The sequence below is a fragment of the Macrobrachium rosenbergii genome, chromosome 55, assembly GCF_040412425.1.
Source record: "Macrobrachium rosenbergii isolate ZJJX-2024 chromosome 55, ASM4041242v1, whole genome shotgun sequence".
Classification (NCBI taxonomy): domain Eukaryota; kingdom Metazoa; phylum Arthropoda; class Malacostraca; order Decapoda; family Palaemonidae; genus Macrobrachium; species Macrobrachium rosenbergii.
Window position 1 is genome coordinate 41459098 of NC_089795.1, and position 13323 is coordinate 41472420.

The following is a 13323-nucleotide window of genomic DNA, read 5'->3' on the forward strand; positions in this document are numbered from 1 at the left end:
CGCAGTCGCATCCCTAGTAGGGGTCGGTGTGCAACTGTAATTTGTGGATTTGCACAGAAAACTTCAGTAACATTGTAATTATGCTCGTGTCATAATTGGGGAAAATAGAACTAATCTGTAATTATACTTTGTCATTTCTCTGTATGGTATGAAAATACATGTAATTACTCCACAATCTCTAGTATCTTCCCTGTCAACAGGCCCGGGGCCCTCCCAAATTTTTGTCATAGGATGACGCTCTTGGAGGCAAGAGGATGATGCAGCGCTGTCTACAAAAACATAAGTTTTGACAGGTGAGAAATAGCAACAATAATAATGATAATATTCTGTATTCAAGTTCAGGAAGATGGACAAACATATAGGTATGACGAAACACAATTCTAAAAAAAGAAACTGTGGAGCCACATTCATAACTTCACCAGTAGTAATAATACTGGAATAATGGTGATGATAAATGTGGTATACTGCATATATTAATGGGAGCGATTTGTTAAGCTTATGCTAATAAATGGTATTCATAGTGAGACAAATACTGTAGCTCCTAACATGAGAAAAGATTTCTCTTTCAACTTTTATTTTTTCATCTTTCTCTTCTTCATGATTCCGGCAAGCAAAATCCGGCGGGGGTTTGAAGTAGTCTTACACAGATTATCACGTTTCGATAATCTCTGCTTGTATGGAATTCAGTACGTAAATGAGCGTGAAAAATATTTCAAAAAAACCCGAAAAGTAAAATGCATTTTAGGGCGTGGATTCGCCGTTCATGAGTTTTCGAAAGCTCCCATAAATCGTTTTGATATATCTTACATATCTGCAAAGCGTGATTGTAAGGATTCGCACTGAAAAACTTATCGATAATTTGTGAATGCTAAATTAGTATCGAAATTTCATAGCCATAAAACACTAAACAAAATATCTTCAGATTTAGTTGGTGCATAAGTAAATAAGTTCTTCATGACGTTACTGAGAGGGGTGTCTCAAATAAACATGGGTGATGGATCAGTACGTAGGCATGATAATATATGCTTTTAGTTGGGTCTACAAATCATTAGGAAGGAAAACTGAGAAGACCGAAAATCCAGCATGTAATTGATCATTCCAGATCATCATGTACTTTTCAGAAACCTTTTCAATCTGCCGTATGGTGAAAATTTGAGTTTAGACATCAGCATTATTGGAACTAATACAACCACAGTTACCACAGATGATTACGTTAAAAGTTTGTCATTTGGTGTGTAAAGCGTAAGTCCCACATGTTGCATGTATAGTACGTATTATTGTTGGTATACAATGCAGTTGTGGTAGGTCCTAGCTTGTAGCAGTGGTAGATCGATTCTATCTTAGGTGTAATACTTGAACAGTGGTGTAATCTGAAAATGTCAGTGTTCACACTACCTTCAGATTAACAAGGTTATTCCAAAGTTATCTAGCAAAACATTCAACAAGGTAGGCTGTAGGCCATGCATTATGTGTTGGGCTTGTAGCTGTACGGTGATCTGCGAATGTTAAAATGACTCGGACGAATATGAGACCAAGAGCAGTGAAGCAAAAAGTTACAAAATAATGAGCAGGAAAACGAACTAGGCCCAATCTTTTGGGGGGCGGGGAGGGAAGCGGTACCACTTTCCCGGAACCGGCGGTGGGCGGGCCCGTAACAGCAGGCTATTTATTTTTAACATAATTTTTTTTAGAGAATCAACAAAATCAAAGGACGAAGGATGCTCAAGGGACCCATACTCCCCTAACAATACTATTATTATTTTTTTTTTCATTTTTAGTAACATGATCTACTCTATTTTTGGTACTTCCACTTACTCTTGCGGTAAATTCATACAAACTAATTAAGTCATATATTCCTAATATTTAATTTAAGCCTGTAGTTGGACACTTTAATTGTGTATGGATGGAGGTGATGGTGTAAGGCTCCCAGGGGTAGAGAGGAAGAGTGAGGGAGGAGCCCAGTTTTTATGGAAGTACCGGGGCCTGCAAGGGTGATGCTTAGGCCCTGCCAATGACTGTAATACATTCAGGGCTCAGACTGAGTTCGGGTAGGCCCAGTTGCAGCCCACTCCCTCTGTTTTCACTTATATCAGGAATGGACGAATTAAAAGTATTAAAGAGTGCTCAGCCATCGCATTCAAAGGAACATGAAAAGCCCTATTTTAGAGTAAAGGCCTAGTACTGACTTTTTATAAGAAATAAGTGAGGTGTAAAAGCGAGAAGCCTTCAGCCACAAAATTCAAACCGAACAATGCCAGAGAGGGATATGCATTGTAATCATAATGCTGTTAGGTCTCAAGGATAAGGGAGTAAGTGCCTTACGATCATAAATTAGTCTGGTAATGGTGTAATTAATATCTTACCAAACATGTGAACCTTATATTTTCCCTGCTGCTCCCATAGTACAGCATATGTTTGTAACTGTTGTTAGCGGAACCACAGTATGAAATTGAAGTTGTTGATGCTTAAACTAAACACATGAGCGAATGGAGCCAACAGCAGTAGTTAAATATGCATGAAACTCAAAAGAGGCAGCTTGGTTATTAGTATGATTCATGTGTGTCATCACTAAATTTAGTAGTTGAAAACGAGATTAAAAGCATAAAATGTCGGAATGGTAAGCGCAGAAATACATCTTAACATAACCTGAGTTCCTGTGTTCTAGGAAGTTGGCTGGTCCATCTTGGACCTCCATAACCTGGACAAATTATATGAGGAGTACTTAAAGTGATACATCCTAACCTAACCTACCTAACATGGTGGGCAGCATCCTATGTAGCTACTTACCTACTTTGACCTCCCCTTAACCTGCCCTATACGATTTGCCTACTATAATTGTGTAAAAGGAAAGTGAGTAATTGGCAGGTGCTTTTGATGCGACTAAATAAGCACCTACAAGAGGCTCGCTTATGGCCATTACATACATGTTTTATATTAATTGTAGTTGACGAAAATTAAAAGAGTATGTGACATCTACAAGACTGCCAAGATATTTTCCATTTATTTTTGAAACAATAAGGCCTAGTTTTGTTTTCTTCCGGTGTAGGTTCAATGCCGATGCTTAATAGCCATTTTAAGGAAAATATGGACGATTATAAATTTATAGTACCATGCAGAAAACTAACGGGAGATACTGATATTAATTTTTAATGTTATTATTACTTCGTTTTCCAGCATATTCATCTCCATAACCTGCCCATTTTCATGAGCATAGTTGCCAAAAACTGTTGGTTGACATTACCTCAAAAGTTATTGAAATGTATTTAATTTATTGTTGAACAATAACCCCAAGGTTTTTCACATCTAGTAAGGTTATATGTCCAGCAATAAATTCATTTGAAGAAAAAGTACTAGCAGTAATGTTTTTACATTTAACCCTTCACGAAGACATCAGTAAGGGTAGAAAGGAGAAAGTTGAAGGGTAAAAATGATAATAGTGGGTGTTCGAATATAGTAAAAAGAACCCGCAGATGGTAAAAGCAGGAGTCTGAAAATATGAGCAAACATTAAAATGTGAAAAATCAAAGTTTTGAGTGACTATGAACGTCTAAAGCCATTGCGTAAGACATGAGATCAAGAAATGCCCTGAGAAGGCAGTATGAAAGGTCACCCTTGCATTGTTTTTACTTAAAATTGGGCAAGGACCTCCCAGGGTTTAGGTTAGGTTAGGTACTCGAAGATTTAGGACAGATCAAGCAGGGTCTCAGAAAATTTACGAAGCTGTCCAACATTATTTAGTAAAATGTTCATGTTGTTATTAACTTGCCCTTAACACTCCATAGAGGAAAAATAATAGGAATCATCATCATTTAATGAAAATGGTGATATATGATTTTATTACATATTGAGAAATTTAAGTTAATTCACTTTGACAAAAACTTTACCTGAACCAAAATAGTTAAACTTAAATTCTAAGACTAGAACTTGAAACATTCCTGAAAGAAAATATCAGGTAAGGTTGGGTACCTTAGTTAATTTGAACTAAAGGTAGGTATTTAAAAAAAATCCATTTAAACAGAGTAGAACAATAAAAAGTTCCTTTAACTTGAATTTAATCAATGTACTGTGATAAATTTAAGAGCACTAGGATAGCATTTTAATTATTATTATTTGCGATGTTGACTTAATCTAACATAACTAACCACGCCCAACCTAACCCAGCGAGATATTCTGTCCTCATTTTCATCAAATTTGTTCCTGTTTCCTTATCATTTTTCTGTACCTGTGTGAGAGTTTTGATGATGATGACTTTAACATTAGCAAAATAAACTCATCCTAACCTAATTGATTTAAGTTAGCCCGCGATGAAATAGCTCAGATACACACTTTGTATTAACAATAATTGTATTTTTTTATAATCAGTATTGTTGCATTTTGTTTGGAAAATAACGTACCCTAGGTCCTTCTCATAACTTAATTTGAAATTTTGAACATAATTATATATATATATATATATATATATATATATATATATATATATATATATATATGTATATATATATAATTACTGTACATATACAGTACATATATGCATATATGTGTATATATTAACTTTATCACATACACAGTTATCTGTACATTAATACAATTACTAACAGGACCCCATTGAAACTGGATGATAACCAGCGGAGATATATATTCGATAAAAATTACAAGCTTTCCAGGACTAACAGTCCTCACTGTCAAGTATCTGTCGAATGACCGGTCGACGGATACTTGACAATGAGGACTGTTAGTCCTGGAAAGCTTGTAATTTTTAATGAATAACTATCTCAGCGAGATACCATCCAGTTTCAGTGAAGTCCTGTTAGTAAATTTATATATATATAATATACACAGATGCACAATAATATATAATTGTATATATATATATATATATATATATATATATATATATATATATATATATAAAAGTTATTCTTGTTGGATCGACATGGGAGGTTGGTTGAATGCACCATTGCTTGCTGGATATCGCGATCATGCGATAGCCTATCACATAGAAACAGTCGCACTGGAAGTCGTGCCTCGAATATATTAAAATGTGGAGCTCATTATAATAACCATAATAAAATCGGCGCTACAAGGTGAGGAATAAGTTTTGGTTATAAAATTCAAGAAGATCGACTCTGTGTTTAGCAGAGGAACGTGACAGCTTAGAGGAAACATCCCTGTGTTTAGCAGAGGAACGTGACAGCTTAGAGGAAACATCCCAACATTCACTAAACATTTTTTCAAGGACAGATAAACAACTTCTAACCGACTGTGGAATGCCCCCAAGAGAAGAGCAGATGATTCGTCATTTGAGTTGACGATTCATCACCTGTGCAGACGTTGAGCATTACCCATCAGGGTAAAACAGGTAAGTTCTTATTAATTTGTTGCTGTTTTGTGTGTGCGCGCGCGCGCTATTAATGAAGTCCATCTTCATTACCGAAGAAGGCGACAGTTGGAAGTGCCAGTTTGAGCACTCAGTCATATATATATATATATATATATATATATATATATATATATATATATATATATATATATATATATATATATATATATATATATATATATATGGGGAGAAAGAGTGATAGACTTCCTGCCTCTAGGTAGTACGAGAGCTATACTGAACGTCCACTTAAAAACAATATATTTTATAAAATCAGTTGGGTAAATAAATGCTTGTTGATAACTATTTACAGAGAAACTCGGTAAACAATAGTTTTGGTCCTTGGCATAACAATTCAAGTGCCACAATGTGTTAACATTTATTAATTTATTTCTGACATCTTCAGGACGATCATGAATGCCAAGTTTCTACTGGTGTCCCTGGGACTGATGGCAGCATTGATAACCATCTGTGGTGTCCAGGTGGAAGAAGGCAAGAATAATGTCCGGACAGTGATTATATCCAACATAGACGTGCAAAAGTAATTATAAAACTCGATTTCACTTCTTCGAGAAAGAGAGAGGTTGAGAAAGTGAGTAAGCAAACATGCCTACATTGGTAATAAGGTTATATCGGATGTTGATACAGTTGGTATAACTGAAACATGATTCGATAAAACCTGGTATCGAGTGACGCCAGTAAATATTCAGTATATCGATTGAATTGAAGTACGCAATGGGCGAATGTCTGGCGACTCGGTGGACTTTGTGTGTGTGTGTGTGTGTGTGTTTGTCGTTAGGGGGAGGGAAGTTGGTGGTGGTGTTCTGCGGGTGGGGAGGGGAATACCCTTCAGCTACGCGGTACTATGCCCTTATTGGTTGTTCCTTTTTCTTTAATTTTATTTGCACAGGTATATAAAACACTCATTTAAATACGCTCAAAAATATCCTTTTGCTGACTATAATTTACCTCCAGTAATTCACTCACACCTCATGTGGCTATATTTTTATAAAGATAAGTTGGTTGTTGTGGAATGTAAAAGTTTTCAAATATTTAAAAGTCGCAGTAAGGCATTTCTTGAACTCATGAATATAACTGCATGCATTTGAAGTTTAATGAACAGAGAGTGTGGATTCATTCCAAAAACATTAATGACAAGTTTTCATAGACATACCCTGCCTTTAGTGTTGTAATAAATGTTTCATTTGCCTTTAATATAGGGCATTCTTGAATAACCCTCGAGGCGTGTATTTGTAAGTTTGGAAATATCAGGAAACTGACTTTCAGCGATATAGGTCTTTGGACAATTGCGTGTTCAGTCCTTCTACATTTGTATGGGATTTCACCACAAAACAATTGCTGATTATTATTATTATTATTATTATTATTATTATTATTTATTATTATTATTATTATTATTATTATTATTATTATTATTATTATTATTCAGAAAATTAACCCTATTCATATGGAACAATCCCACAGGAGCCATTGACTTGAAATTCAGGCTTCCAAAGAATATGGTGTTCATTAGAAAGAAGTAACAGAAGGTAATAGGAAAAACAGAAAAAGGAGATCACTAATAGAAAAAGACAAAATTAATTAACGAATTAATAAATAAATTAAAAAATTTAAGTAGATTATTAAAATACAAGAATTTTATTAGGGTAGTAATGCATTGCATCTTCGCTTGAACTTCTGCAGTTCCAGTTGCACGACATCCTCAGAGAGGCAGTTCCACAGTCCAACTGATGACAATACAAAGCAACATTCGATTATGACACTCTCTCTTAGAACTACAGAAATGTCTTGCATGTTCTTCTAGTTGAGGTGTTGTGGGAAAACCAGTTACAGTGTATAGTGCCCATTGATTTGACGTAAACTTCGAACTTTCTTGAAGCAAAGGTCTACAGTACAGGTGGAGATTTTACAGACCTTGTATGGTTTCATTGTCTAAGGTACAGTGGATGAGTATTCGAAATAAGTAGCTTTTGGCTAAGGTCTGTAGGATATAGTATGCCCTAGATCTTCTATAAAGTTAAGGCCAATGGTATAACATTTTATTTTATATTTCCATTGTAATTTTGAAAAATTACAACGTGTTTCAAAGTTTGTTGAAGATATTGATCTGTTTCAAAAGATGTGATTATTTCATTATTGTTTATTTTGTTTTTTGTTGTTATTTTGATTTACCATTCATTGCAAACAAATATTTTGGTTTTAAAGTATGGTATTAGTACTAGTTAAATCTGAGTCGTAAAAGTGTTATTAGACAATGTATTTTATTCTAATATAATAAAAATAATCGTAACGTATTTTATTCTAATATAATAATAATAATAATAATCGTAACGCCATTAATCAGATCGGCTGGCCGACCACACCGTTCAGCAACCACATCCGTTACCGCTGTAGAAATTTTATTCTGTTCTCGCTTTTCAGAGACCCCAGAAACCTGTTGCGAGGTGGGAGCGTCAGTGTTGATAGCCACTTCAACTCGTATTCCAGGAGGGGTTAACGTACACTCAGGTCGACGACCTAAAATGACCTGCTGGAGGATCCCGACCTAACCGCCATGTCTCTGATGCCAAGGTCAATAGATATATATCTATAGACCGTGTCTGATGCCTTCCGGAAGTCATGCCAAAAGTGAAACTTTGTGTACCTTCTTCACATTCAAATAAAGACTGCACCAAGTTGGTGTTTGTTGATTGTCACTTTTCGATCGTTTCGGTGTATTTCTATATCTTTTCTTGGGACAGCTATTATTATTATTATTATTATTATTATTATTATTATTATTATTATTATTATTATTATTATTATTATTATTATTACATCGTTTCGCTATATGGAATTTCCTCAGAACCACATCCAGTAGGGGGGCCTAGGTGGGGCCAAGATATTATTTGGGGGAGCCAAAGAAAATTACACAAAACTAATGTACCAATTTTGTAATTGGTAAAATATACTATATATTCTCGAATATATATATCCATGTGAATGAAGGAAAATAATGGTATTACTAATTAGTAAACCTGTATTTGAAATTATAGAGCTCAGTTTTCAATTAATTTTCAACTCTTACTATATGCAAATGCACCAAATACATTAAGGGGTAAAGTTTAGCTACAAAGGGAATTTCAACTGGAGTGGGGAGGCCCAGCATCTTACTGGGGGTCCCGGTCCACCCCATAGCGACGCCACTGACCACATCGTATCTTCGTCACCACCACCACGATCTTTGCGTCTCTACATAGGCCTATCCAAGATCTAGATCTTGGGCCTATCGATCCTGGCTTCTCTTCCGTAATTACGCCTACTTCCCATAACTCCTGTCGAAGTGGTCTCCTCTCGAAAGTCGTGATCTTGGAATAAACTTGGGTCCGACTTGAATACGATTTATTACTCCATTTTTTCACCGGATTGAGACACTCAAGTTATTGCCATCGGCAAATATTTACATTGTTTACTTAATAAGCATCAGAATTAACAGTAAATAAAATTACAAGTCGGAAAAGCCAAAACCAGAATTCTAGCAATACCATAAGTGTAAAGTTTCGCGGAAACAGAATTGTGTACATTAACGAGACAATCGAAATGAAGAGGACGGAAAAATTCAAGTTCAGTGGTGCAATTCAGTATCGTCAGTGCACCGGAACACGGGATACGAGTTTTGTTGTTGCAATTTTTTGTTGCACAGTAATGAATGCGGAGCTAAAAAGTGCTAAGAAACTCTGTTGTACAATATTTTAATTGCAGTACATCACACTGTATTATGTCAGTTTTAGCAGTACAACTACATGCAAAAAAATGCACAGAAATGCATTTTGTTTACTGTAGTTAAATGTTAAAGGTTTAACAGGGTACTTTGATTTTCAATACTTATAATTTCAAGTTTATTCAGTAGAAAGAGACTTAAAATAGAAATATGTGTTGGACTAACAAAATAAAAAACCGTAACCTTAGTTTTGGTAATTTTTATGTTTTTCTATTTTTTCCGTATCTTTTATGGTAGGCTTCATTTTCTATCGGATCTAAATTCCTTTTTTTTTATCCACGTAATGCTGCTCATTTTAAATCGGTAGCAATAACCCCTGTTGGTAACTTGTTTATTAGTGACAATAATAAACGAATAAAGATCAAGATACTCGTAAAAAAAATATCAACTTGCAATGTCAGTTTCTGTTCTCACTCCCATTTTGAACGTTTCATTTCATTTCATTCCTTTCGTTAACCGTTGACACTTGTAATACGGTTGTTCCTTGAACAATCGGTTCACGATTTTGGTCAGGTGTTAAAACTAAGAGCAGTAACGTCGCTATTGGGGTGGCCAGGACCACCCAGTCAGATGGTTCACACAACACCCCCCCCCCCCGTTGAAATTCCCTTTGTAACTGAACTTTAACCCTTACAATATCTGATACATTTACATATAGTGAGAGTTGAAAATTGAGCTCTATAATTTCAAATACAGGTTTACTAGTACTATATTTTCCTTCATTCACATGGATATATACCCTCGAGAACAGCATATTTTGCTAATTACAGAACTGGTACATTAGTTTTGTGTAATTTTCTCTGGCCCCCAAAAATATCATGGCCCCACCTAGGCCCCCCCACCCTGATGGAATGCCAGCTACGCCACTGACTAAGAGGCATTATTTTGCCCTACGTATTCTGCCCATCCAGCCGAAACTTGCATTCAGAGGGACATGGTTGATATTACGATATCCTCTTTTCTTCAGGGGATCGAGAACGAAGTTCCTTTATGAAGAATATCTTCATCATCAGGAAACGTAGAGAAATGAGATTGTCTAATGTCTTCCATTCCTATAACAAACCCTTACACTCACATTGGAGGTTTTCCGAAGGCTTTGCAAGCGGTCTCGAGTTTGCAGATATTTTGGACACAATGCGAAGTTGAATGATCTCTTCCTTACTGACTGATGTTGCTCTTGTCTTGCTCTATATCAGTTCTTGCAAGGACCAAGCTCTGTGCGTCATTTTGCATGCATATTTGTTCTTACGTGAAAATAATTTTTCTTGGAGTTATATGGAAATATTGCTTAAAGATATTATCGTTATATATATATATATATATATATATATATTATATATATAAAATATATATATATATATATATATATATATATATATATACTGTATATATATATATATATATATATATATATATATATATTGTATAGATATGTTGTATGTCAAATAAATCGTGAATGAAGACCTATTTCAAGCTGTACTGAATTACTTTTTTTTTTCCCCGTAGAGGCGTAGTGCCGTCATTGCATTTCGCTCCTTTTACTGTACCTCCTTTCACATTCTCTTAATTCCATCTTATTTTCCACCCTCTCATAACAATTGATTCATCGGGCAACTGCGAGGTTTTCCTCCTGTTGCACCTTTCAGACCTTTTACTGTCAATTTACATTTCAGCGCTGAATGACCTCATAGGTCCCGGTGCTTAGCCTTTGTCTCAAACTCTGTATTCAGTCAATTACCTTTTTTTACCCTAAGATCAGTTTGTTTTCGTACGAAAAAGAAATTATATATATATATATAATGTGTGTGTGTGTGTATACAGTATATAATATGTACTGTATATGCATATCATTCAATATGGTAGACTGCTGACTGGTCTGTTGCCAAACTGACAATAATGCCGGTAATAAGTAAAAAGCAACAGTAATGTAAATGAGCGATTGTATTTTTCAAAAACAAGGTGGGTTAAAAATAGGGGGGGCGGTGAGTTTTCGACTGTTTGCACAACGGTCCTTTTCAGTTGGCTGAGGAGGACCGTTGTGCAAACAGTCGAAAGCTCCCTGTCTTTTTTTTTTTACCCTTTCTTTGTATTTTGAAAAATACATTTGCTCATTTACATCATTGTTGCTTTTTACTGCTTATTTCCGGTCACACTATAGTGGTGCACCATAGATGATAATGCCGGTCCTAAAAAGGCTGTATTGGTCGTCCATAAAATCAAGATTTATGACCAACAAAAAGTTCTTTTAACGTAAGAATTAAAAGATACAAAAACCTACGTTTTGTCTTCATCTTAAGGCCGGATGGATTTGCATTGCTTTCGAGTTTTGTGTTATCTTGCGTAAGTATGCGGTTGTATTTATCCATTATTAACGAATTAAAAACATTTTATATGAGTTTCTTCATCAATGAATACAATCCGTTCAGATCTTTGTGGAACTTGGGTGCGTGAGAGAGAGAGAGAGGAAGGAAGGAAGAAAGAGATAAGGAGCATGACTATTTGCATCACGACTTTCTCTTTTTATATTGTGATAACACCTCTCCATTTTATTCACTGTGATTACATCATACGCAGAGGGGATCAGAAGCATAAAGAGACCCGCCTTAATGTGAAAAACCCATCAATTCACTATATAAAATATACTGAAATGTTAGAATGGCATTAGTTTGGGTTCAAATGACCTATCACTGAGCTTTAAAGATAATTTGTGTCAAACCTAATTTAACCTCTCATAATTCCATAAATAATAGATAATTTATCTTAATTAGAACTAGCTTAGGCGCAAATATAAACAATATCCATCCAGATAAGTGACTTGCAAAGAACACATACCAACATCCAGTCAAATGTGTAGACACATTCATATATGCTTATGCGCAGTACAGTATCTTTTGTTGAAAGTGGGAGAATTTAATTTTAGTGGCTTACTCGTATTGAAGTTATAAGACAGTACATGTATATATTATATATATATGTGTGTGTTTAGACCAATATTGTGACCTAATGTCTCTATGAACGGAGCGATACAAAAAGTCATAGAAAGGACAGTAGGTGAAGATTTAAAGTACAGGGATAGACATTTTTTTTTTTTTTACTGAAGTGTGGAATGGAAGAGTATTGCCAGTGGTATACGTCAGATCAGGATCAACGTAAATGAAGGAGAACTGCAGAAACTAGTGAAAGAATTGAAAAATGTTTGTGCAAGGAAAACATTTGCAGGTAAATTTTTGTAAGAGTAAGGTTATGAGGGTGAATGGGAACCAGGCAGTTGGAGCAATGAATGGTAAGACGGCTGGGGAAAGAATGGTAGCAATTGCTTTGTTTTTGTGTTTTGGAGTAATATAGTTGATGACGATGTTGTGGGAGAAGTGAGTCACAGGGTAGATAGCAGAGCGTGCAAAATATTAGGAAGGGAATGGTGTGTATGAATACGAAGACTGGAATTTACAAAGTGATTCTTGAGCCAACTTTCCTTTATGGGAGGGAAACATGGATGTCCAATGTGCATTCAGGAAAAGCGAGCTGTTGAGTTGAGTTACTTGCGTAGTATAAGTGCCAGAAGAAGAATGAAAAGGATGAAAAATGTCAAAATACACACAAGTGGTGAAAAAGTTAGCATAGGTGAGAGGATGGATGGTGTGTTTATGTAGAGAGTGGAGGACGATAGGTTGGTGAAAAGGATGGATGTTTTGTAAGTGTCAGGCGGAATATAGAAAGGAAGACCTTGAAAGCGCTGTCCATACTGAGTATAAAAATATTTTGAGAGGCCCTGATATTTAGGGAATAAGTTCTTAATATCCAGGAAGCGCGAAAGTGCATGCAAAGTAGAGACGAATCTCAATGCACGTCAGGGGTTTTGATGCGTTGCCAGTGAGCTTTAAGTGTAGGTGAAAGAAGCAATCTTTTGTTGGGATCGTTTTCTGCACAGGAGGTTCATCCATGATTCAACAGTAGTCATTGTTTTGTTTTTACTCTAGAACCACGCTTTTATGAAGTAGAACGAGCTAATTGTATATATATATATATATATATATATATATATATATATATATATATATATATATATATATATATATATATATATATATATGTGTGTGTGTGTGTGTGTGTGTGTGTGTGTGTGCGTGAGTGAGTTTATTTAGCCAGGATACCTGTTTTGAGGACA

The 13323-nt window shown here is 35.4% G+C and overlaps 1 long non-coding RNA gene across 1 annotated transcript; it reads left to right on the forward strand.

Annotated features, from left to right (window-relative positions):
- Window positions 1-5225: 5225 nt before the first annotated feature.
- LOC136835170 (uncharacterized) lies at window positions 5226-8073 on the forward strand. Its single transcript, XR_010852008.1, has 3 exons — window positions 5226-5359; window positions 5784-5918; window positions 7820-8073. It is a non-coding gene; the product is annotated as an uncharacterized lncRNA (long non-coding RNA).
- Window positions 8074-13323: the final 5250 nt, after the last annotated feature.